The sequence below is a fragment of the Mus musculus genome, chromosome 14 (genome assembly GCF_000001635.26).
Source record: "Mus musculus strain C57BL/6J chromosome 14, GRCm38.p6 C57BL/6J".
Classification (NCBI taxonomy): Eukaryota; Metazoa; Chordata; class Mammalia; order Rodentia; family Muridae; genus Mus; species Mus musculus.
Window position 1 is genome coordinate 104,596,386 of NC_000080.6, and position 26,641 is coordinate 104,623,026.

General features: G+C 41.0%; 1 long non-coding RNA gene across 1 annotated transcript; it reads left to right on the top strand.

The window, feature by feature from the left end:
* The first annotated feature begins 4,205 nt into the window (after positions 1 to 4,205).
* Gm35680 lies at positions 4,206 to 11,465 on the top strand. The gene is made up of 4 exons (XR_383728.3): positions 4,206 to 4,595; positions 5,457 to 5,577; positions 6,738 to 6,834; positions 11,451 to 11,465. It is a non-coding gene; the product is annotated as a predicted gene, 35680 (long non-coding RNA).
* Positions 11,466 to 26,641: the final 15,176 nt, after the last annotated feature.

Consider the following 26,641-nt stretch of genomic DNA (forward strand, 5'->3'; position numbering starts at 1 on the left):
TCTTAAATGATAGTGTAAGGACAGATACAAAGTAAAACTAAGAGGTTCAAATTTCCATTTTGGAAACCAGGAAGTGAATTTCTTTTGTTTCCTTCAAGCACTTGTTTTAGAAAATCTTATTTTATGCAATATTTCTCTCCCCCCCTCTCTCCCCCCCCCCTCTCTCTCCCTCTCTCTCTCTCTCTCTCTCTCTCTCTCTCTCTATATATATATATATATATATATATAGACATATATGTAACATATATGTTTAAAGACTAGATCGAGACTTCATCTTTTTTATAACCCAGCAATGACGTTGCAGAGAAGCAGGAGCCATGTGTTTGAAGTGTAAGCACCAAGGGAAAGACCTCCAGTTCCTCCTGGAGCATGCAGGCTGGAGAGAAGGGGCAGGAGAAGCTTCTATTTCTCTGAATAGTATCCAAACAGTGAGAGTTCACCATTTCTTTAAAAACAATTACATATTGCCCGTGATATTCATAGAGTTCTCTTCCACCTTTGTGAATGGATGTTTAGATTGGGAGAAGATTTTATTTGTAATTAATGTTCTCCAGCATTGCTTTCAGATAAAGCAAATTTTAAACTATTGTCCTCTAACTGATGTTGGTCCTCAATAAGCCTCTCTCAAACATTCAAGACCATTGTTGTTGTTGTTGTTGTTGTTTTGACATGAAGCACCCTCTGCCACCTCCCAAAGGCTCAAGTGTGAGAGATTTCTGTCCAGTGCAGTAATGTCCAGAGAGGAGGATTTGGAAAGGGGTGGGATTATGGGGGTCTCTGGCCTTATTAATGAGTGATTCCCTTGATAGATTCTTTATATGATGGCATTAGGAGCTAGAGTAACGTAGGAGGTGGGTCTTGGTGCAGGGAATATGCTACTGAGGATGTATCGGAGAAAGAGAGCCTGACCCTGGGCTTTTCCTGTTACTTTTTTCTGCTCTCTGTCTGCCAAGAGCTGGGCCGTTTATTGTAGCGCATGCTAACACAATGATACTCTGCTTGACTTTGCGGCACAAAATAACACACTTGGATTGAAATATTTGAAATCTTTCCTTTCTTAAGTTGATTTCTCAAGTATTCCTCACAACAGTAAACAACATGAAGGCTGAGTCAATTTTAGTTGTTTTGGTTGCATCTTCTAACCAGTGAACTTTTTTCTTTTAGAGGTAGAATTGGCATTTAAAGACAGTACCCTTTTCCTCCTAGAGATAGTTCCAATAAGCCACTGTGTTTATAACAATTAACTGTTAGTTATTTTAAAATGTACCTTCTAAAGTTAAACTCCTAAAAGACTTAGGGTCCTATTAAAAAATATTTTGTTGGCATATATATTTACTTTCCAGTTGCACAATGAGCAACCATGAGCTCATGTAAACATTAGAGATGGATTTGCCATAATCCATAGATTTGAAATTCAAGGTCAGGGTATCAGCAGGGTCGGTATCATCTGAGTGCTGTCTCTAGTTTATGACTGCCACTTCCCCAAGTCCTCACCTCATCTTCCCTGTGCGTGACTCTTAGAACATCTTACTACAGTCACCAAACCCAGACACTTTTGTGGATGCCAACAAATGCTTACTGACAGAAGCCTGATACATACTGTCTCCTGAGAGGCTCCACCGGTGCCTGACAAATACCATTGGACTGAGCACTGGGTTCCCAATGAAGGAGCTAGAGAAAGGACCCAAGGAGCTGAAGGGGTTAGCAGCCCCATAGGAGGAACAAGAATACAAACCAACCAGTACCCCCAGAGCTCCCAGGGACGAATTCACCAACCAAAGAGTACACATGGCGGGACTCATGGCTCTAGCTGCATATGTAGCAGATGGCCTAGTCAGTCTGTCATCAATGGGAGGAGAGGCCCTTGGTCCTTGCACCATAGAGGGGAATGCCAGGGCCAGGAAGCAGGAATGGGTGGGTTAGTGAGCAGGGATAGGGGGAAGAGGATAGGGAGTTTTCAGAGGGGAAACCAGGAAAGTGGATAACATTTGAAACGTAAATAAAATAAATATCTAATAAAAAAGAGAGCATCTTACTACAAGGATTCTAGTCTTAATTAGATCTGAACCCACCCAACTGCCTTGTTTTAGCCCAGTTACCGCCTTAAAGGCGCTGCTTCCAAAACAGAGTCTCCCGCTAATGCGCTATACAGCTTGACGCCACAACGTACACATTTTGACAAACACAGTTCGGCTTGCAGGCGTGTACACACTGAGGCTGCTATCCAAATATGTTCAAAGGTAGTTTTATCAAAGTGTCCAGGACTGACCAGGATGTTTCTCATTTAAAATTCAGTATTCTGCCTATGCCTACAAGTCTCTGAAATGATCCCTTATATTTTGTTTCTTGTTTACTTGTTTCTGAGAGCGCAGGATTGTGTTAGAATAACAGTATCCGCGGTTGATGTGATCCTTCAAAAGAAAAAAAGCAAGCAGCCGCACGACGGGAAATAAATGGTCTAAAAAAAAAAAAAGAAGAAAGCATCCCGATAACTGAAAACACTCCTCAAGATTCTTACTACACTCCCAGGTTAGTCCTGTAAGTTTTTTCTTACGTATGACAGAATAAAATATCTATATTGAAAGCTTCACCCTAAATCATACGCATGTGAAGCCCCCAAATAGTACTTATGGCCCTAATTAAAACTCAATTCTCTCGGTGTTCCCTATCATACGTGTGGGGGCGGAGATAACAGATGAACACATTTCACGACCTCTGCATATCCTTGCGTTCATTAAGAAACCGTGCTTTCCCCCAGGCAGGAAATGACTTGCCACAAGCCCCGAGCCTCACGAAAGGAGGAGGAGGAGGAGGATAAAGAAATGTTGAAAGCTGGACATAATTTCTCCTTAGACCTTATATTTGTCTCCTTCTATTAGATTTATTTTTGGCACAGAGAAGCGCGCATCCATACGGGGAACACTTTAGAACTGCTTGTGAATAGCAGGCGCACTTCCAAGAGGAAATGTAACCCTGCCTTCATCTGCTGGAGCGGATCAATGCGCCGTAAAAGATCATGTTCAGTTACTTCATTTTTTTTGAATTAGAATTAATGGCTCATTAGTCTTGATCATATCAATATTATAACACCACTTACATTTGGTAGAAAAGGGAAGGGTGGAGTGCACTTACTTTTCCTCTTACTGAGTAGACTGCGGGCACGAGCCTCGGGGAAAAGCCCGAGGTTTCCGAGGTGGCCCTTTGCAAACAGGCTCCATTTAGGGAAAATGTGGACTCGTGTGTGAGTGAGGCATTTGGAAAAAGAGTTAAAAGGTTCTAAAGGTTTGGGTCACTCGGGACATAGATGAGTGTGTCTCCCGCTTTAGGCAGCTGGCTGGAACCTGGGAACCAGGCTCCCTCAACATTTCTTTGGCCACATGTTGGACCACATGTTGGAAACTGAAAAAGGAAAAAAAAAAGGCATTAAGTATCTCTTGAACATCTCTCCCAAGGGAAATTCTATCTACAAAGGAGCATATATTCATGTAGGGTTTGGGGAAAGAAATGGGTTCAGACTTTTAAACTAAAACTAAGGTCAGAAATATGGTGATTTTATTAAACAAGTCCTTTCTTTTATAGATACTAGATTTGGTCCAAAAGAATTAGCAACCAGGAAGGCTCTGAAAGGAAATGAAACTAATTTCATTGAAGAAACTACCAGACCGAGAGTTAGAACTATACCTCCGTATGGTTTCTTCCACCGGCTAAGAATGGGGTGCTGTGGAGTAGCAGTTACTGCTGCCTGCATCTTTTTTCGGTCGTCACAACTCCTCACATCTCTCATCCTGTTAGTTACCATTCATAGAGCCCGTCCTGTCATAGAGAGGGTCACGGCAGCCCCTCACATCGTCTCTGCAGTCAGACAGTGGAGAGTAGATTGGAACCCCAAGGTGCTCCTCCAGTGAACCACTCCTGTCAGTGATATGAAATATCCCAAATTCCACAGCTTCCCAAACCGATATCACCAGTTGGGGATCAAGTGTTCAAACACAGGGGGCACATTTCACATTCAAAACCCAACATCCACCTGGGCTGCATGTCTGCAGCAAGTGGGTTGGTCTCGTAGCTTCACAGCCACAGCGATTGGCTTACGAAAGGTGAAACGGCATCATACCAGATGTGCTCAATGAGTGTCTTCCATGGGAACTTATTGGAACTATTAGGAACCAGGCGTGCCCTTTACACTGGGATTATGTAGTCATAATCTGAGCTAGTAGCTGGTGGTCTCTTTCTTTGCTGTAGAAAAGCCTGTGAAGACAGACATGAGCCGAACTTAGTAGGCATGGAGTTAGCCAACCCCGGAAGTAGCATTGTGTGCTCAGCAATTGGGTGCTAATTGTAGCTGTGGCTCGACTGTTTCAAACTCGGCTATTATGCTTGTACATTTAACTTATCACTCAGATTTATCATTTGTGAAGGAACAACCTACCGAGTGAACTCCTAAGTCTCTTTCCATCTTGGAGTGTCCCAAGGGTCTCTCTACATCTAAACATTGTGGCACATGTGACAGAAGGATTTGTTGTGATGGTGCTCAGCTCCCAGAAGGAATGAATCTGGGAAAACCTCTGAATTTCCTCTCAAAAACTTTCCCTCAGGTGTGTATACTTAGGTGTTCGATTAAATTTATCTTTAACAATGAATGAAGTGTGTGATGAAAAAATTAATAGCATCAACAGGATTAGAGTGTAGGCTTTCAAACCCTTTTAAAAACATGAACAGTATGTTGAAAATCCGATGTCTATTCATTAAAGTACGCCTAAGTGTTAAATATAGCTATCACATCTACTTGAAAGCAATGAAACTTAATATTTTTCTTAAAATGTGATGAATAATTAAGTCTAAGCAATCCCTTTGTACCAATCAACACAAAGTTAGTGTTCCTGTTCAAAAACTCTGTCCATCGATGCTGTCTTTTTTCTTCCTGTATCATGAGTATTATGTCAGCAAAGAAAAAAGAATGGGCATGGAGATCACATCATTTACCTTGAGAATAGACATCCGGGAACTGGGCACGCTGGCGAAGATTAAACAGCATGATTTAAAAGCCGAAGTGTCCAAGCTCCCATGTCTTTTTATCGGTACTCGCTTTTCTTAAACTTAGGGAGAATAATGAAAAATTTAATATAAATATCTTTTCTTTTCCTACCCCTTGAGGAGAACTGCATAAGTTTCATGAGCTAATTTTTAGATGAAACTCAATGTGAATAGAAATATCAGGTTGATAGTGTTGAAATATGACTCACCGCAGAACAGGCTCAAAAGAAAAGCAGCACTTAGCACCCACAGCAGTTGAAAGCTACTTGCTAGCACACTTAGCATCCACTCCTGATGTGGGGATATGGATGATGAAAGTCATGGATAATGATAATCAAGGGGGGAAGGAAGAGAGGTTTGAGTAAGCTCCAGCAATTTAAAAACCCATAGCGGTGGATAATGTTTTCATTGCTGCCCCCCAGTTTTCAGGATGGACCACCAGCTATCTGTGAGGAGGAGTCTGGTCCTTGCCTGTCTTCATGCTCCCTGGAGTGATTACTTCCACAAGCACTGTACTGGAGCCTGACTGTTGTGTGGTACCCTGTGAGTGCTTTGGCTGAGGTTTTGGAAGAATGGTCTTGTTTTAGTGGTGGGGTCTCTAATGTATTGCCAGGAGCAAGAGGGAAAAAAAAAGAGAATCCATTTTCTAATGCAGAAGTAACTTAGGAAATCCCTGATGGGAAAGTTCACCCTATTTTTGAAAGTGTTTTCCAGCACTAATTTACAAGAGTAGACTCTGCGGTTTGTGCCTGTGTATATGATATCAGAGATGAGTTGTCTAAGGAGTGAATGATTTTTATGCATTATCAGCTTTGGGAGGCTCTGGGAAAGCATAAAAAAAAAGCCATACAAATTCAATTCGTAACAGGATGTGCAGTAGGCTTCCTCTTCGTAAGCAGAGAATGAATGTCTCCAAGAAGCATTTGGGGAGGTTCTATGGATATACAGTCCCTATGTAGATTAGCACGGTCTCAAAATTTGGCCTTCATAAGAGTTCACTTAGCAATTTAAAGTTAACTGGTTTTTAGGTATTAGCCCCAGAAATACTGAGCTAGCACTTGGAGAAGCGTTATAAAACCTGTTTACCATTTGAGAGATTTACAAACAACCTTGGCTTCTTAACAATGCTGTTTTTAAGTGGTACCAGTATCAGTTTGTCAGAGATAATTACATAGTCTCCATGTTGAAAGGAGTTCCAGTGTTCTACAAATTTGAAATACACAATGCCTTCTTGGCTTGCCTCCAGAGAAAGAGACAGTGCAATTGCTCACATATACACAGAAAAATTAAAGCGTCTTAGGTTAGACTTAGACGTGAGAGGGTTTTATAGAACATATGAAAATTAACCAAGACTTAAAGATTGTTACATATGATCCAACCACTTTGTTTTTTTTTTTTTTTTTTTTTTTTTTTTTTTTTTCCATGTGAGGGAGATGTGACAGAGATGGAGAAGCTAAATGCCTGGACTATTGTCATTCTGTTAAGAGTTGGGGTTGGGGCTTGGAAACATTTGTGTTTGAATGCAGCTAAAGCACAAACGGATACATAGACACATAAAGAATAGAGGACAATAGGATACAGAGAGTAGGATAATAGGATACAGAGAACAGTATCCTATTAAAATGCATTGGGGAAATGTGATGATGTAGCTCTATCCCCCACAAGGCACTGATGCTTGTGTTCTCACCAACTTGTTCATACAGGTATCAGTGACACTCAGGTGAAGACCCGACAAGACTGGCTCTCCATTTCTTCATCCTCACCCTGTTCATCTTCCTCACTTCTGTTTATGCTTTGGAGGTATTCTAGATTCTAAATGTATATAAGATTTAATGTTAACACATAAAGAAAATTATCCTTAGGAAAGTTAGTGAGACAGAATTGTGTTTCTGGATTATTTCAGGTCCAGAGGAAATGTGTGTGGCAAATGATGGGCAAATGGAGCTAATGAAAAAAGTATGATGTTCCTTCTAACTGAGGAAAGGAGACATTTATCAAGGCCCTGTAGAACTTCAAATAGAAAAGAACCATCTTCATTTTGGAAAGGAACCATAGGAGAATAGCAGTGAGAGGAAGGGTGGGAGAAGATGATGACAACACTGGTTAATGGTGTGACTCTTTGAAGTTGCCAGCCATGCTTACAGGTTGTCTTTCTTGCTCCTATAAACTCCGTAGTAGGCTTTACTCCTGTTCTTCAGGCAAAGTTACAGAAGACTGGATAGTCTGACTTGTACTAAGTTCTAGAGCTGTCTGGTTAACATGGCCACATTACCAGTGATGTTATCCAGTTCTTCCTCATCCACTTGTAACCTCCTCTGTTCACCATGCTCTCTATATGGTTAAAAAACTCTATTAAAATAAAACTGTCAAAGAGGGCTCTAAGGAGGTGGTTCCCTCAGTAAAATGCTCGCCGTGGAAGTCTAAGGACCTGGATTTGGATCTCGAGCCCTCACATAAAGAGCTGTAGTCCCATATATGCTTGTAACTTCAAACCACAGAAAGAGGATAAAGAGGATCTTGAACCCCTGTCCAGCCAGTGTATATGAATCAGTGACAGATCCAGCCTCAAGAAAAAAAAAATGGAGATGCAATTGAGGAAGATCTCTGACATTATCCTTTGGCTGCCAAATGGACATGCACACACATGTACCACATATAGATGTTTTGCATAACATACACATGAGTAAAATATTCTCTGATTCCTCTTTCTCTGTGTGGAAAGAAGCAACTAGAAAAGTCATATGTCATTCATTCATAAGACAGATCAGGTAAGATTACATACACTCTCCTGCTCCTGAGATCTGGTCAATGTTTCCCAGGCCTGGCTGGATGTTCTGTCAGATTTCCTAAATGGAAGACCTGGAGTGTCCATAGACTGCACTTTGCCGGTCACTAAGCGCCCCTTTACCCAACCAAAATGCAGGTGTTTCTAACTCAGCCAGTATTCTGCAGTCCAGCATGAAATTAAAGCAGTGGGGTGCCATGTCCTGTTGCTGAGATTTCAGAGGCTGGATGGAGAAGGGCAGCTATTTCCTAGTATCAGCCAGAGAGTTTTCTTTCTCAGAGATCATGAAGTTCCCAAAGAGAAACTAAGTGTATTCTGAGTAGAGTTTATATTAAGTACCTGACTCCTGCTGTGAACAGTGATATGTGGCTGTTTTATAAATTAGCCACATTTGAATTCTAAATCACTACAGGTACAACAGAACCTTTGATATAAGAGTGAGCTTATTTCCTAACAAACAGAATCCTTGCTCAACAGCTGGCTGGGGGAAGGGTTGGCTCTGCTGTTTGAGGAACTTATCTGCTACTAAGTAATATTCTCGGTACCTAGTGGTACAAAATAATGATATTGATAAGAAGAATAAATCTGATCTTGGCTGTTTTGTGTCAAAATAGTAGAAGAAAAATTTTTGTGCAAGTGTGCAGAAAAGTAATAAAACTGCTTAAGGAACAAATTTAATGGCTTCTAAGACTATATATTTCTAATAATTGTTTATACTTCTAATTTAACACTATTATTCCTACCAGGAAGCTCGTTTCTAAAGGTGGAGAGATTGGAATAGAACTGAAGATTCTTAATTCAAAGGAATTCAGAAGTATTAGGTCTGATTTCTATAATGTTCAGTTCTTTGTCTCAAAGAAATTCTTGTAATAAATCTTGTGTAGGCTTGTATAGCTTTTCCTTGGTCTTCCTCAAGGCATACGGGGGTGAGGAAGGCTTAGATCGTAGGTAAATTTTCTGTAAGTAATTTTTAGATTATTACTAAAGGCATTACCACAATTTATAGCCATGCTTCTAGTTTAAGAAGTTAAAAACATCAAAGTTTAAGTTGGTGAGATAGATATATATTAAAATAGTACTTGGCAGCTGTCAGCAAAGTTGCTGGGAGCAATTCAATGAGGCATTGAATGATCAACCTTATAATTTTTGGCTATTTTTCTGTGCATGAGAATCTGGCCTTGTCAAGTTGTACCATCAGCATATGTTTGAATTCAAACCACCTCTTCTAGTCCTCATACTAGCAAGAAATAAGTTTTCCAAAGCAAGTTTGAAATTTGTTGGCAAGTCCAGTGGAAAATCCTTCAGCCATTGCTTAAGTTCCGCCTCTTCTGGGGATATATAAAACCCTCTGTCTCCTGGGTTGTCAGGTCAGCGCTTTTGAGGAGCACTTAGAAAGAACGGCATCCCCGCCTTTCCATCAATGACAGCCGAAAGCCCTAACTACTAGTAATGGCATAATGGGGAGCTAAGAGAGAACTCCAGAAAGGGTCTCAGGAAATACTTTCCCAGAGACAGTCAATACGAAGATGAGGTTGCCTTCCAGAGTGAGCGGTCAAGGCTTGTCACCAGGATTCTGCCCATTTGTGCTATAAATACTGCGGCTGCTCTCATGGCTCTGCGCGTTGATCAAGCACCGCTTGTGCCGCGGGCTCCTTGTGGAACAGACTTAGACAGAGTGTCTGCAAGAGAGAGCACTCCAAGTGTTCTGTAGGAAACAACTCCCGAGCTGACAAGGAGAGAGGAATGGATAGTCTCCTTCCCAATTCTCTGTTTCTATTATAAATTAGATGCCTACTTAAAAAATGAGCAAAGCATAAATAATTTAAAAGAAATCAAAGGCCTTTATTACCACCACTGTACCCGGCTTCTGAAGCTAGCTCGTCTGCCCTGGCACATTTATGGATGTTTGCTCTGCTTTGCTCTCTATTTCTCCCACAAGGAAGTGTGTACTAAAGAAGAAAAACAAAATAAAATGAAAAGTAAAGGAAAGAAACCTCTTGGTATTTTTTTCTTGATGTGGTTCAGCCTCTGTCTGAAACATGCCTGCCTCCCTTTCTTTCCCAAAGGAAGGGCTGGGTTGCTTTAAAACCGGAGGTGGGGATAGCTCACAGGACAAAGCCACCAGGGATGTCCTGGGAAATATTCAAAAAGAAGTCTTCACAGAGCCTGTTGTCCTGTTGTCCCTTTCCATCCTTGCAACATCTTGTAGCTCTGGTTGCAACTTTGTCTCCCTCCTTTTCTCTTTCTTCTCCTTCTCCTCCTTCTCCTTCTCCTTCTTCTTTTTCTTTCTCTTCCTTCCCTTCCCTTCCCTTCCCTTCCCTTCCCTTCCCTTCCCTTCCCTTCCCTTCCCTTCCCTTCCCTTCCCTTCCCTTCCCTTCCCTTCCCTTCCCTTTCCTTCCTTCCTTCCTTCCTTCCTTCCTTCCTTCCTTCCTTCCTTCCTTCCTTCCTTCCTTCCTTTTCCTTTCCTGATTATCCTATTCCTGGTATTTTGTTAGCTAACCAAATGTGTAAAAATGGTCTAACTCTGTTTTAAACAAAATGCAGTGGTCATTTTTCAGAGGGAGACACGGAATTCAGTGGAAAATGACTAAGAATTGGGGGTAAGATTCTACCTCTAATATGTACAAATACTTCAGAAACTTATAAATGTAAAAGTAAAGATGCAGAACTGGAAGTAAGAATATATCCAAGTAGTGAAAGGTCTGTAAAACTGCTGTCCTAGAAGAGATATGGTATTTAGGTCAAAGTGAGCTCTGGCAGAGGCAAAAGATGCTTACTGCCCAACTCAGTCCCACAGTGCAACCCTTGAATCCTTCTTAAAATAGATTTGCACCAAGAATTTAAACATCAAGAAATCTGGAGAAAGACACAGAAAAGGCATGTGGGATTCACAGCTCTAAGGAGCAAAGCTCTGTTAATGCAGTAGTTAATGGGTGTCCTCTAGCTACACAGAACATGCTGGAACAAGTAAGACAGGAGTCTGCATTGAATAGGGTGACTGAAAACAACAACAACAACAACAACAACAACAACAACAACAGAAACCCCTTAGTAGTCACCAGAGTAAAGTTCATGTGGCAAGTGGACTCCCACAGTGGAGAGCTCTCCAGCATCCCTTAGAAGCAGTTTCCTAAAACATAGGTACCTGAAGAATATTTGCCCGTTAGCCAAGATAAAATAACAGCCAGCATGGAGGGAAAATTGGTGGCAGCCTTTTAGAATCACAGGTCTCAAACTTTTAAAGGATATCTTCCCACTCTCAAGAATTATTGAGAACTCCAAGGAACTTTTATTATATAATTGGATGGGTTGTCTCTATTCTCAGTTGAGATAGATAACTGTTTTTTGTAATATTTCAATTTACTAAAGAGAAAGAAAGATAGCAACCATATTCTAAGTTAAAATGGATGACTATATTTAATATTTCAATTCCCTAAAATGAAAGAAAAATATATTCATCACTTGTTAGCATAACTCGTATTTTGAACAATACCTGTATTCTAAAGGGGAAAATTGGGAAAATAGGATCATATTTATTTTCAGAAATACATTTTATATGGCTGGCTTTATAAAAGACAGCAGAATTTACAGATCTTTATATGTTTTATTGTTGTTTGTTTGTTTAATCTAGAAGACCATTACCCCATTGGAAGAGCTAGGGGAAGGACTAAAGGAGCTGAAGGGGACTGCAACCCCGTAGGAAGAACAACATTAACTAACTGGACCACCCAGAGCTCCCAGAGACTAAACCGCCAACTAAAGAGTACACATGGAGGGACCCATACCTCCAGCCCCATATGTAGCAGAGCATGGCCTTGCCGGGTATGGCTCAGTGCTGCAGTGTAGGGGAATGTTAGAGCAGTGAGGCAGGAGTGGCTAAGTGGGAGGAGGAGCCCCCTCATAGAGGCAAAGGGGTAGGGGAATGTGATGGAGGTTTGTGAAGGGGTAACCGGGAAAGGGGATAACATTTGAAATGTAAATGAATAAAATGATTCATAAAAAAAGAAGACCAGTAGCTAGAGGAAAATAATTTAAAGGAAGAAAGACTTATTTTGGCGCACAGTCTCAGAGGTGTTACTCCATGGTCAGATGGCCTGAGCTGAGGCTGAGCATCCCAGGGGTGTGTGGATGTGGAGAAGTTTACCTCAAGACTCCCGAAAGGTAAAGGGAAGTCAGGAAGGGGCAGAAGGCGCATGCTTTAAAGGCGTGGCACCAGTGACCTATTTCCTCCTGCTACTTCTACTTCTTCGTATTTTCATCTCCAGCTTGAGACTCAGTATTAACACATGAGCCTGGGGGAAATGCTTCATATCCAAGCCATAATAATATCTCTATTTGATGCATTGCAAGATATCCCTTTGATTACAGCACAAGAAGAAATTCTGTTTTTTACAGATACATCCATGAAGGAAAAAAAGAGTGGAGTTCTTACAGAAGCAACTGAGAAACCAAGGCTCCTCAGCCCATGCTTTGAGACTGTTCTTGTGGAATACAGTGAACACCACTGCCATTGCTGTGGGGTGAACCAGACTCATCGACTGAAGGTCCACAGCCACAAAGTTGGTTGTGGCTGGCTCAACTCACAAGGGGTTCAGATGAAAGCATAAAGCATATATACCATAGTCTATGGTATTGAGGGTGGATCTTCGGATGCGCTGCAACCAGCAAAGTTTATATAGTTTATTCAATGGGTGAGTCTAAGGCAATATTTCTGCTGCTTAATAATCATCTCAGTTATCACCAGTTTTAGTCATTAAAAGGTATGTGTGGTCACCATAGGATTTTTAGATTCCTCATGAGGCTGAGATTGTTCAACCCTACTGTGGATCGTCTACGGTTATGTTGTTTATACACTAAAGGAGTGAATGATTCTCTACCAGTTCAATCTAGGTGGCCTTTTCGAATGAATGTCTTTCACTTTATTTAAAAAAGAAACTTCCCAATACTGCCCGCCTTTGAGAAGTTGTTTGTCTCCATAGTCCAGCCAATTCTGCAATCTGAGAAAATAGTTCATAAATTTGGATTTTTTCCTTAAAAAAGAAATTACATTTGTATTTATCAAGTATCTTTTATATTTTATAAAAGTATTTTATAAAAGTATAAAAGCTAAGTATTTTATATTTTATGAGTTGCCTCATTTCCCTGGGAATATGACTGTCGACTTCGTCTATTCTCATAAATTCTGTGACTCTTCTTTCTGCTTTAGCTTCTTGAATCCAGCAATGAAAGTGCCCGACAGGTTCAGCAGCCAGCTCTACTAAGAAAGGGGCTTCTTGTGGATTGAGCCTTGAGAGTGTCTTTCAAAGAGGTTTAAAACCCACCAGAACACTTCTAAATTCCAAGTTTATGCAGTTGTAGTCCATCTTAATTGCAAGGTCACACTGTGGCCTATGTTCAAGGACAGCTCCCAGGTGTTGGCTGCTCCTTTGTGAAGGGGCTTTGCACAGAGATCTCATTGACTTCTTCAGCACATCCCCTTGGTAAGCCTGCAGGTCAGGCCTTCAGATCTACTACAAGGTTGGATAAATTTTTATTTTTGTTTTTGTTTTGTTGTTGTTGTTTGCTTATCTCCAACCACGTCCCTTTCTCATGTTCACTATCCCCATTCCCATGCATATAGAGGTCCAGGATTGATTGGAGAAACCCCCACCAGTCTCTGCATCCCAACTCTCCCCATTCCTGAAAAATCTTCCATGAAATTTCTAAAAATAGAGTGACTTCCAACAGAGGAGGAGAGCTGAGCCAGAAAGGGTATCACCCCTAAACATAGTCATCTCATCCAAATTAAGTGTGCCTTCCTTGACTTCTGTTGGAAAAAATCAATACTGTCCGAGGCTATCTAAAGGCCTGTCCGATCGTATCTTTGTAGTCCAGTGGTTCTCAGCCTTCCTAAGGCTGTGACCCTTTAATATAGTTCCTCATGATCTGGTGACCCCAAGCATAAAATTATTTTTCTTGTTAGCTTATAACTGTAATTTTGCTACTGTTAATGAGTTGCAATACAAACATCTGATATTCAAGGGTATCTGATATGTGACCTGCTCTAAAAAGATTATGATCCATATGCTGAGAAGCATTGATCTAATGGATCAGTACAGGACATGCTACCTTAATGAAACGATGGCCCGAATTGTGTTTCTGATTTATAAAGCTGGCCACATTTACTTTTTAACTGAATTTACTTAATTTACTTAATAACAGAATAAAATGAAACTGATTTCTTAGTCCCATCAATACTGTCTTTGTCATACCTCATACTCTCTCTGGATCATGATTCTATTTTAAGCAAGTTACAACTCCTCCTTCTGTCTCAGCTGCCCCCCAGTGGTGGCCTTGTTCTTGCACTGATCAAGGGCAGGAACGCCATAGCCAGACTAGCTGGGTCTAACCTTTCCTCCAATTCTAACTGCTCTATATTCACAGGCAGTTGATTTAATTTCTATTCTTTGAACTCCTACTCCATACACTGGCAGCAGTAATAAACGCCTCTCTCTGTGTTTCATGGAGATTAAATGGGTTAACACACAGGATGGTTCTGCGCATGCTCTGCCCGGGTGCCACCTGTCAGCTTCTATTTCCAGCTGCAGCACTCAGAAAACTTTGTCTCTTGGCAGAGTAAGTATCTGGGCTCCCCACTTCATCACAAATACGAGCCAGACTTAAGCCTAGCCTTCATTACTTTCTATTGATTTTTCTCTAGCCTATTTCCCAAACTATTTTCGCCATTAGGTTACCACACGCACTTTCCAACAACTGGAGCACCCAGACATTCCTATCTCACGTTCTCGCTTCTATGTCTTCGTTCCTCTGCACATTCAGTTCATCCCATATTAAAATTTCATTCATTCTTTGAGACTTAAAAACCAATAGAATCCCTTTCAAGAGGCCCTCCATCATCTTCTCAGAAGGAAGTAATTGACTCACCTTGTGATCTCAGTTAGTTATGATAGCTCCTTTTGGCATCTTGCCATGCATTATTATCCACTGTAATTATATGTATCCATCTTCCCAACTGGAATGCCAGCCCCTCTAAAGCAGGAAGTGTTTTGCATTGATGTTTGCATCTCCCCTGTTTTTCTATTCAGAATCTTGCTTAGAACTAGAAGTCAACCAAAATTCCTGGAGGGTGCATTTTATCCAGTGACAGCTGCCAGTTCTGAACTCCTCCTTAATGACAAATACTGTGTGAGTCATGTGCACAGTCTCGCTTAGCCCTCAAAACTTGCTGTCTTCTTATTTCTCAGATGGGGACATGGAGTCACAGTAAAAATAATTTAAAATGTCATGAACCTGACCTAAGTGCTACCCAAATCCAGATCCAAACTATATTAGGAGCCCTTTCTATTCTCAGAGGGAAGTCTTATGGAGTAGATTAACATGCATGAGTGAACACACACACACACACACACACACACACACACACACACACACTAATTGGTCCTTGGGCTTCCTGCCATTGCCACAGTCATACCCTGCTCTCCTATACTTCAACTTGGCTGAGATTCACTTCATCCTTCTTTGGAGAAACTGGATTCTAGGAGCAGTCACAGATACCTCTCCTGTCAACACTGCTCCTTGGGACAAGAACCGAGCCCTAGTAGGTTCACTGACTGCAGAGAACTCTCCAAAGGACACGTCAGCATTATGCCAGGCCGATTAAAATGCAGAATAAAAATCACCAACTGCCTAATGTGCATTTCACTGTACCATATTTGATGGCATATTTATGCATACATCTTCAGAAACAATATTCTTGTAAGTCTTGTATCAACCCCTTGGGGAGATATTGGCAGTAAGCAGGAAATCAGCAAACACATTGATCCTACATGCTCTGCGATGTTAGTAGTAGTCATGAAATTGAATTTCATCTTAACATATTAAAATCAATATACAGTGTTCAGTTTAATTTAGAATGTAAATACCATCAAGGGTTTTCAAGACAGAGAAAATAGTAGTTTGAAACTCAGATAAGCATATATCATTACATAGACCATTTTCTGTTATTTAGAATAAGCATGATCCCAGAATAGAAAAAAAATCTGCTCATTCTGTCAGAACCAATAGCAATCCAAGGCCAGTGAGACGGCTCATTGGAGAAAGGCGCTTGCCGCTATGCCTGACAACTCGAGTTCAATCCTTAGGGCCCACATGGTAGAGGGAGAGAACGGACTCTTCTCTGCCTTCTACATCCACTCTGTGCATCTCCCTCCCTCCCCCCCCCCCCCCCCCCGCAACACACACACAGCCCCTGAAATCAATCAATGCAACTAAAAAAAGAAACGGGAATTCAAGTTCTTCATTGATCAGACCTGGTGGATAAAAGGTGTTCTTCTTTTAAACTAGCGTGGAACATTTAGCTATTTCTCTGCATAATTTTGTTTTGAAATAAAAATTTCCCCCAAATTACACCTAACATTTATAAATAATGCGAAGGGTTTGGTTCTTTCGTCATGAGGAAGGTGACTGATGCTGCTTGTTTGAGAGATGGGAACGCGCATGGCCAGAGCTTGTTTGAGAGATGGGAGTGCGCATGGCAGGGCCTGGGAATCCCGCATTCCCCCTCAGTGCACTTCCGCTTTATCCCCTACACCTTTCTAGTCTCAGGATGGAATTTGGAGCCATGATTACTTGGATCACCACCGCGTGATGATTGCGCGTTCCCAGAAGAAAGGAAGATGACGAGAGAACGTTAAGTCCTTTACACAGGTAGTGTTACCCTAGAGCCAGTTCAGGAATCCTTCCCGCTTTCATCTTACAGAAGAGAAATGGAGACCCTGAGGCAACACTTGTCCAAAGCCACAGAGCTCTGCAAGTAACTGGGAGGCTCTGAACCTGGCTTTGTTTGATTACAGGGCTTTTGTCTTTGTTTCCTGTAGCTGGACCAGAGAAGGTAGCAAGGCTCTTTTAGAAAATCATTGCTTTGGTTTCAATCAAATAAAGCCCTGTTTCAAGAGAGACTTGAAAGAAAACAGGAGACAAGGGGTTGGCTTGGGGACCTCGGTAAGAAAATAAGAATCACGGATAAGAAAAGACACAGACACCGGTGCTGTTAGGGGGAATTTTGTGCCCAATGCACAGTTCTGTTTTCTTCATCACTGCCGGTTCTCATGGGTGTACTAATTCTATAGGTTCCCATACAAGCTCCTTGGAGGCAAAGTAGGAAGTATGCGGCGGTCTGTTGGGAACTTTGCCAAATCGCACAGCTCTATGATCCAGTTCGATGAGCATCAGTCTTCTTCCTTATACCATCCCATGCGAGGTCCAAAAAAGTACGCCATCACGCAGTTAAAAATCCTTGCCTGTATTACCTAAATGCTCTGAGGTCCTTGGTGGTGTTTAAGTAGTTTCATGTTTGTCCTTAAAAGAATAGACAGTGTTCACTAATTTCCAGATTTCTTGTGATTGAGTATCACGTTCTTTCAGGAGCCACTTCTCAGGTTCGCTTCACAAGGATGCCGTGAGGTAATGTCTGGGAAGCACTCTGCACTCCTTTGAGAAATGTGCTACGTCAATACGATGTATTATTATTTATTGTCAGCCCAGGAGAGAGGCGTGGGCCACAGACGCCTTCCCTTTCCTTTCCTGGATGCATAAGTCCTGTGGCTTCGGTATATTTCGCTTGGAACATTCTAGTAATTGCAATCTTTGGAAAATGCAGGTTGTGTTTGGAACCCTCCAGGGACAGAGAATCCACTCAGTGCCACATGAAGGGGGGTGGGGGGGCGTGTGTGGATGTTGGAGTTGTACAAGTCAATCATACTTCCTCCCAATGAGAAGCTGTCTCTTAATATTGAGTATTTAATTCCCCCTCCTCTGTCTGTCTGTCTGTCTGTCTGTCTGTCTGTCTGTCTCTGTCTTTCTCTGTCTCTGTATGTCTCTGTCTGTCTTAGCTCCCCCCTGCCCATCTGTTTGGAAATGGATAGATTTAACCCATTGGCAATAATGAAGAATTCTTTAAAAACACAAATCCATAAAGTACCACATGAGTTTTCTGTTCTACTTCAAAATGTCATGGATTTGGACTAGCATGTGTCCAAATCCTTCCTTGGTTGTTTCAAAATACAAGCAACCTTCTAGAAAATACAAGCTAACCTTCAGTGTAGCTGCTCTGATTTTCTCTTTAAATTTTTCTAATTAGTTCTCAACTGGCTGAATGGGGTCGTCTCAAGATGTCTGAACTCCAGTGCTTGTGGAAATGATATTTGGATGAAGGGGACTTTCAAGGGGCTGCTGAACCGGTGTTGTCTTTAATTCAATATGGCTGTGTTCTTGGGAAGAGTGGATGAGTACAAACACACAGAGGAAGCCCATGTGAAGACAAAGGAAGAAAGGTGATGGAATAGAGTTCACATTTCAAATGCCTGCAGAATTGTGAGGGAATAAATTACTGTTGCTTAAGGATCCAGTGTTTGCTACTGTCTTGAAAACTAGTAAAATAACAACACAGAAACAAAAAGTTTATGTTATTCAATATTTTACTACTCAATGTGTAGCTCAAAGGCTAGGGGTGCTGCTCAGTGCTTTAGTTAGGGGCTCTCAACCTTAGTGTTGTGACTCTTTAATACAGTTTCTTATGTTGTGGTGACATATAGTCATAAAATTATTTCATTGCTACTGTTATGAGTTGTAATGTAAATATCTGTTTTTCCTGGTGACCTTAGATAAACCCTGTTAGGTTGATAACCATTGGTTTAAGTCTTTGCCTAGGATGGGCAAGGCTCTGGGTTCAATTCTCAGACTCATGAAGCAAGAAAAAAAAACAAGATTATGATGATGTTGCTGCTGATAATATAATAATAATAATAATAATAATAATAATAATAATAATGCAAACTTTGGTCCATTGATACCACCTTGGATGTAATAAAGAACTCTGAGACTTTACCCAGACTTTTGGAATCTAATCCTACATTTTATATGAGCAGTGGTTCATTGACTCCCATTGTCAAAAACAGCGTTACTACTGCTGGGATGCAATGTCCTGACAAAAACAACTTGTGGAGGAAAGGGTTTATTTGGCTTATGCTTTTACATTACAGTTCATCCTCAAAGGAAGTCAGGACAGGAACTCAAACAGGGCTGGGGCTGATGCAGGGGCCATGGAGGAATGCTGCTTACTGGCTTGCTCCCCATGATTTGTGCAGCCTGCTTTCTTGTAGAATTCAGGACCACCAGCCCAGAAGTTGTCCCACTCACAATGGGCTGGACCCTCCCACACCAATCATTAAGAAAATGTCCTACAGGTTTGCCTACAGCCTGATATTATGGAGGTATTTTCTCAATTGAGACTCCATTCTCTCCAATGACCCTTGCTTGTGACAAGTTGTACACACTAGCCTGCACGCCATCATTCTCTGAGGTGGGGAGGTGGCCCTGGTGGGTTGCTTGGGCTCTCTAAGATGGCTAAGTAGCCATTCTCCTTCTCTTCTCACACAATTTTGTCTTTCCTTTCCACCCCACCAAGGACAATTAATGTTGTCCAAATATTTCCAGATGTGCTAATTTTCTACTGGAGTGTGGCCAATTTATCAGGAACTATATTTTAAAGAAATTTACCCTACCTCACCAGGCACCTCCAGATTGCCAAAAGGATCTTTCTGATTGGATTTAAGTCCCAGTCACAAGGGGAAACCTTTCTGAAACCATTATTGGGCCAAGAATCCCATAGTCAGATTAACAACCGTAGGGGGAAAATTACAATTATCATTCTGTTAAATGGACATCGTATTGAGCCAACTCCTAATGACCTATGATTGTACCCAATGATACGGTATCCCAAGACTAAAGCATCTTTCAACTCTCATCAGAGCAGTAGATAAGGATTAGCACAGGTTCCCACAACTGGCCAAGGTTCAGAGAATAAGAGACTATATAATGTTTGGCCTTAAATGGAATATGTATATATTTATATTGCACCTTCTCTTCCAAAGGCTCAGGAGTTATACCTTATTGCATTACATAAATATAGAATGAATGGCACTATAGCATTATTTTCCCATTTGTGTTGGTAACATACAGGTACACTTTTAAGTACGTATTATTTTAGAACAGGTAGTCAAGGACAAGAAAATTGTCTAATGTATAATAGTATGAATGGCGTGATAGTTTTGCAAAAAAAAATTATGAGGTTAGTTTATGATATGCTAAAATTTGAGGAAGAGTAGCCTCAACTAATTTTTCAATGTTTCAAGAGTGAAAGGTCTCCTGATACTTCAGATATGTGAGGGCATGACATGGTCACCAAGGCATTTCTTCTATCTTAGGTCCCAGGAATCAAATTGGGCTTGGTTGGAGGTGAGCCATTCTGTTCCTATTGCCTTTCTTGCTGTGTCCTGTTTCACCCAGGATTATTATGGTAATATCAGCTGCTGACATTTATGTGGGGTTTTATGGTTTGAAAAGCTCTCTCACATGCTTGAAGTCATTTGATCTGTAAAGCATTTGATCTGTATGGCATTTTATCCTATAGAGAATGCTTGCTGGTCTTTGAAAGGGAGGAAGGTCTGCCTATTATTGGAATCTTTCTCCCAGTAGGGTCAGAGAGTCCTCTATATGCATGCTTTTCTATAAGGCTGATCCTATTTGTTGAAGGCCAACAACATCTTTGGTCTTCTGAGACTTCCTAGGTAAAGAATCTGCAACAGCACAATTGCTTGGGAAGGGAAGAGCTGGTGGGTTACCTAGTGCATGGACAGGTGGGTGGGGCATTCAAGGCTACTATTTGACTTCATCAGTATTCTTGCAGGCCTGACTCATGGTCTCAGTAGAAACACTCAGTAGAAGCAATATTGGAGAAAAGTTGTAAGTCATGTGTTGTCTTTTTCAGTCCTTTGAATCCTAGTTTGAATGACTATAGTTTTTCAGGTCCCTTGTGGTGGAATTATTCTTTCACTATTACAGAATTTCATACAACTTTCAAAGGTTTCTTTTTGTCACACCGGACTTAGGTGACTTGGTGTTGGTGCCTCCTGTACTGAAGAATGGGCTTCTCAAAGCAGAAATGTTCTTCCCAAAATGTATGCTGAGCACTGCATGGGGTATCTTATTTTGCATATGGCGGGTACAGAAGGAGAATTTGTGTGCTTGAAATTAAAACGTGAAACAAATGTCACACAAGAAGGAATGATAATATGCATAAAGCTTTATTTCAATATCATTTGAGATATTCATGTTTTGCATTGTTGCCTAGGAATAAATAATTTTTTATCTAACCCCACCATAATTTCATCTTTAAACTGTCATTTCAAGATGGAAGAGTTCAGGGCTGTCAATCTACTATTGATGTGTTCATTAGGATTTTTATGTTTACTTTTGAAATATAAAATTCCCAGCATAAGTCCCTTCTGGTCCACTGCAGCACCGGGGTTCCTGGACCGGGGAGTCTCCGGACACCCGCAAGGACCCACACAGGATCCCCCATGGGATCCTAAGACCTCTGGTGAGTGGAACACAGTGTCAGCTCCAATCCAATCACACAGGACCTGAGACTGCATTAATTAAGGAAGCAGATAACCCGGCCTGATCAGGGGCACAAGTCCCTTCTGGTTCACTCCAGCAGTGGGGTTCCATGTGTGCAGAGTTTCTGGACACCCCCAAGGTCCTCACAGGACCCTCCATGGGATCTTAAGACCTCTGGTGAGTGGAACACAACTTCTGCCAGGAGGCAGGTTTGAACACCAGTTATCTGGGCACCTTCCCTGCAAGAGGAGAGCTTGCCTGCAGAGAGTACTCTGACCACTGAAACTAAGGATAGAGCTAGTCTCCCAGGTCTGCTGATAGAGGCTAACATAATCACCTGAGGAACAAGTCCTAACCAGAGATAACTATAACAACTAGCTCCAGAGAATACCAGATGGCAAAAGGCAAATGTAAGAATCCTACTAACAGAAACCAGGACCACTCACCATCATCAGAACGTAGCACTCCCACCCCACCTAGTCCTGGGCACCCCAACACAACCGAAAAGCTAGACCCGGATTTAAAAGCATAGCTCATGATGATGGTAGAGGACATCAAGAAGGATTTTAATAACTCACTTAAAGAAATACAGGAGAACACTGATAAAGAGTTATAAGTCCTTAAAGAAAAACAGGAAAACACAACCAAACAGGTAGAAGTCCTCAAAGAAAAAAGGGAAAACACATTCAAACAGGTGATGGAAATGAACAAAACCATACTAGACCTAAAAAGGGAAGTAGACACAATAAAGAAAACCCAAAGTGAGGCAACGCTGGAGATAGAAACCCTAGGAAAGAAATCTGGAACCATAGATGCAAGCATTAGCAACAAAATACAAGAGATGGAAGAGAGAATCTCAGGTGCAGAAGATTCCATAGAGAACATTGGCACAACAATCAAAGAAAATACAAAACGCAAAAGGATCCTAACTCAAAAACATCCAGGAAATACAGGACACAATGAGAAGACCAAACCTACAGATAATAGGAGTTGATGAGAATGAAGATTTTCAACTTAAAGGGCCAGCAAATATCTTCAACAAAATTATAGAAGAAAACTTCCCAAACCTAAAGAAAGAGATGCCCATGATCATCCAAGAAGCCTACAGAACTCTAAATAGACTGGATCAGAAAAGAAATTCCTCCCGACACATAATAATCAGAACAACAAATGCACTAAATAAAGATAGAATATTAAAAGCAGTAAGGGAGAAAGGTCAAGTAACATATAAAGGCAGACCTATCAGAATCACACCAGACTTTTCTCCAGAGACTATGAAAGCCAGAAGAGCCTGGACAGATGTTATACAGACACTAAGAGAACACAAATGCCAGCCCAGGCTACAATACCCGGCCAAACTCTCAATTACCATAGATGGAGCAACCAAAGTATTCCACGACAAAACCAAATTCACACATTATCTTTCCAGGAATCCAGCCCTTCAAAGGATAATAACAGAAAAAAACCAATACAAGGACGGAAATCACACCCTAGAAAAGGCAAGAAAGTAATCCCTCAACAAACCAAAAAGAAGACAGCCACAAGAACAGAATGCCAACTCTAACAACAAAAATAAAAGGAAGCAACAATTACTTTTCCTTAATATCTCTTAATATCAATGGACTCAATTCCCCAATAAAAAGACATAGACTAACAGACTGGCTACACAAACAGGACCCAACATTCTGCTGCTTACAGGAAACCCATCTCAGGGAAAAAGACAGACACTACCTCAGAATGAAAGGCTGGAAAACAATTTTCCAAGCAAATGGTCTGAAGAAACAAGCTGGAGTAGCCATTCTAATATCTAATAAAATCGACTTCCAACCCAAAGTTATCAAAAAAGGCAAGGAGGGACACTTCATACTCATCAAAGGTAAAATCCTCCAAGAGGAACTCTCAATTCTGAATATCTATGCTCCAAATGCAAGGGCAGCCACATTTATTAAAGACACTTTAGTAAAGCTCAAAGCACACATTGCACCTCACACAATAATAGTGAGAGACTTCAACACACCACTTTCATCAATGGACAGATCGTGGAAACAGAAACTAAACAGGGATACAGTGAAACTAACAGAAGTTATGAAACAAATGGGCTTGACAGATATCTACAGAACATTTTATCCTAAAACAAAAGGATATACCTTCTTCTCAGCACCTCATGGGACCTTCTCCAAAATTGACCATATAATTGGTCACAAAACAGGCCTCAACAGATACAAAAATATTGAAATTGTTCCATGCATCCTATCAGACTACCATGGACTAAGGCTGATCTTCAATAACAACATAAATAATGAAAAACCAACATTCACGTGGAAACTGAACAACACTCTTCTCAATGATACCTTGGTCAAGGAAGGAATAAAGAAAGTTAAAGACTTTTTAGAGTTTAATGAAAATGAGGCCACAACATACCCAAACCTATGGGACACAATGAAAGCATTCCTAAGAGGGAAACTCATAGCTCTGAGTGCTCCAAGAAGAAACTGGAGAGAGCCATTGCATACACTAGCAAGATTTTGCTGAAAGGACCCAGATAGAGCTCTCTCTTGTGATACTATGCCGGGGCCTAGCAAACACAGAAGTGGATGCTCACAGTCAGCTATTGGATGGAACACAGGGCCCCCAATGGAGGAGCTAGAGAAAGTACCCAAGGAGCTAAAGGGACCTGCAACCCTATAGGTGGAACAACAATATGAACTAACCAGTACCCCTGAGCTCTTGACTCTAGCTGCATATGTATCAAAAGATGGCCTAGTCGGCCATCACCGGAAAAAGAGGCCCATTGGACACGCAAACTTTATATGCCCCAGTATAGGGTAATGCCATGGCCAAAAAATGGGAATGGGTGGGTAGGGAAGTGGGGGGGGTGTGGGGGACTTTTGGGATAGCATTGGAAATGTAATTGAGGAAAATACGTAATAAAAAATATTAAAGAAAAAAGAAATATAAAATTCCCAATTGCATATTAATTTAAAAATATTAAATTTATAAAATACTTCTACTTTCTTTAGCTTTGTATACAAATTTTAATGATTTTGCATACACTGATGTGCTATAAATATCTTAAATATTATCATTGGAGACTTTTAAAAGGTGGAAGCAATGTCTAACAACAATTCAACACATATAAGATAATGATTATTGATTTAACATTCAAAACAAAGGTTTTTGAGAAGATAGATATTTAGCAGTTGATTTTTAAGTTTGCATGTAACCTTTAAGTGAAATTATTACCACCAGATATCTTTTAGTAATTCTATAAATAAAACTTAAATTCTCATGAACATTCAGTCACTACCTCTAATATTGAATATTGCTTTGGATAATTTCTTTCTTTCCTTTTTTTACTAGATATTTTCTTTATTTACATTTCAAATTTTATCCCCTTTCCTGGTTTCCCCTCTGAAAACCCCCCATCACATCCCCTCTCCCCCTGCTCACTAACTCACCCACTCCTGCATCCCTGTCCTGACATTCCCCTACACTGGGGCATAGAGCCTTCACAAGGCCGAGGGCCTTTCCTCTCATTGATGTCCCATAAGGCCATGCTCTGCTACATATGACGCTGAAGCCTTGAGTCCCTCCTTGTGTACTCTTTGGTTGGTGGTTTAGTCCCTGGGAGCTCTGGGAGTACTCGTTGGTTCATATTGTTGTTCCTCCTATGAGACTGCAAACCCTTTCTGTTCCTTAGGTCCTTTCTCTAGCTCCTCCATTGGGGATCCTGTACTCAGTCCAGTGGTTGGTTGTGAGCATCCACTTCTGTATTTGTCAGGCACTGGCAGAGCCTCTCAGGAGACAGCTATATCAAGCTCCTGTCAGCAAACACTTGTTGGCATCCACAATAGTGTCTGGCTTTGGTAGCTGTATATGGGATGGATTCCTAGGTAGGACAGTCACTGGATGACCTTTCCTTCAGCTTCTGCTCCAAACTTTGTCTTTGTATCTCTTCCCATGGGTATTTTGATCCCCTCTTCTAAGAAGGACCAAAGTATCCACACTGTAGTCTTCCTTCTTCTTGAGCTTTTTATGGTCTATGAATTGTATTCTGGGCTAATATCCACTATCAGTAATTGTATACCAGGTGTGGTCTTTTGTGATTGGGTTACCTCATTCAGGATGATATTTTCATTTTCTGTATCCATTCTTCCCTTGAAGGACATCTGGGTTCTTTCCAGCTTCTGGCTATTATAAATAAGGCTGCTATGAACATAGTGGAGCATGTATCCTATTACATGTTGAAGCATCTTCTGGGTATATGTCCAGGAGTGGTGTAGCTGGGTCCCCAGGTAGTACTATGTCCAATTTTCTGAGGAACCGGTAAACTGATTTCCCTAGGAGTGGATCACTTATTTTGCGTCTGTTGACCAGTGATGTCCCAACAACCTCCAAACATCTCAGGCTCTTGCTAATGTTCTTTGTCATCGTCTAGAATTTGGCACTAAGGCTTATTACTGAAGACATCACATACCTGAATCATAGAACAAAGAGTAGCCAAGGTGGCGCTAGCCTTGATATTTCATCTATTTCGGTAGCTTTTATAGTAGTGAGAGGGGCTATATACACTACCAAAGAAGAAATGTCATCACCAATCTTCACCAGATGTGAACCCTGCAAATTACAATCATGACTTGGTTTGGCATGACATACCCATTGGTGCAGTATGCCATGAACAGGATGGGGTTAACCAATAGCTTTCTGATCAGAGATAATCCCACTGAACACGATGAAACCCATACCTGGTATACTATTGGGCCAAGGACCCAAGTTCAGAGACAGATCATAAATCACAGGAGAAAACCTACTCCTATTATTTTGCTAAATGGACACGTATTAAACAAACTCCAAATGACCTATCATTATACCCACAGATGCATATTCAACCCTCATCAGAGAAGCTTCCACTTTTAGATAAGGATCAGCACAGAGACCACAACTAGCCAAGGTACAGAGACTAAGAGACTGCAGAATGCCTAGATCTAAATAAAACATGTCCGTTATACCTCCTCCTCCAAAGTCTCAGGGATTGTTGTGGGAGAGGGAACAGAAAGACTGCAAGAAATATATGCATTCATGCATGTATGTATGTATGTATGTATGTATGTATGTATGTATGTGTGAATGTATGCATGCATGTATATATGCATGTATGTATGTATGCATGCATGTATGTATGTGTGAATGTATGCATGTATGCATGTATGTATGTAACAGCAATTAATGAAAGATGATTCTATGAATTTGAAACAGAATAAGGAGAGGAATATGGAAGAGTATGTAGAAAGAAAAAGGGAATGGGAAACAATGTAATTAGAGTCTCAAAAATTTTACAAAGTAATTTTAAACACCTATTAATTT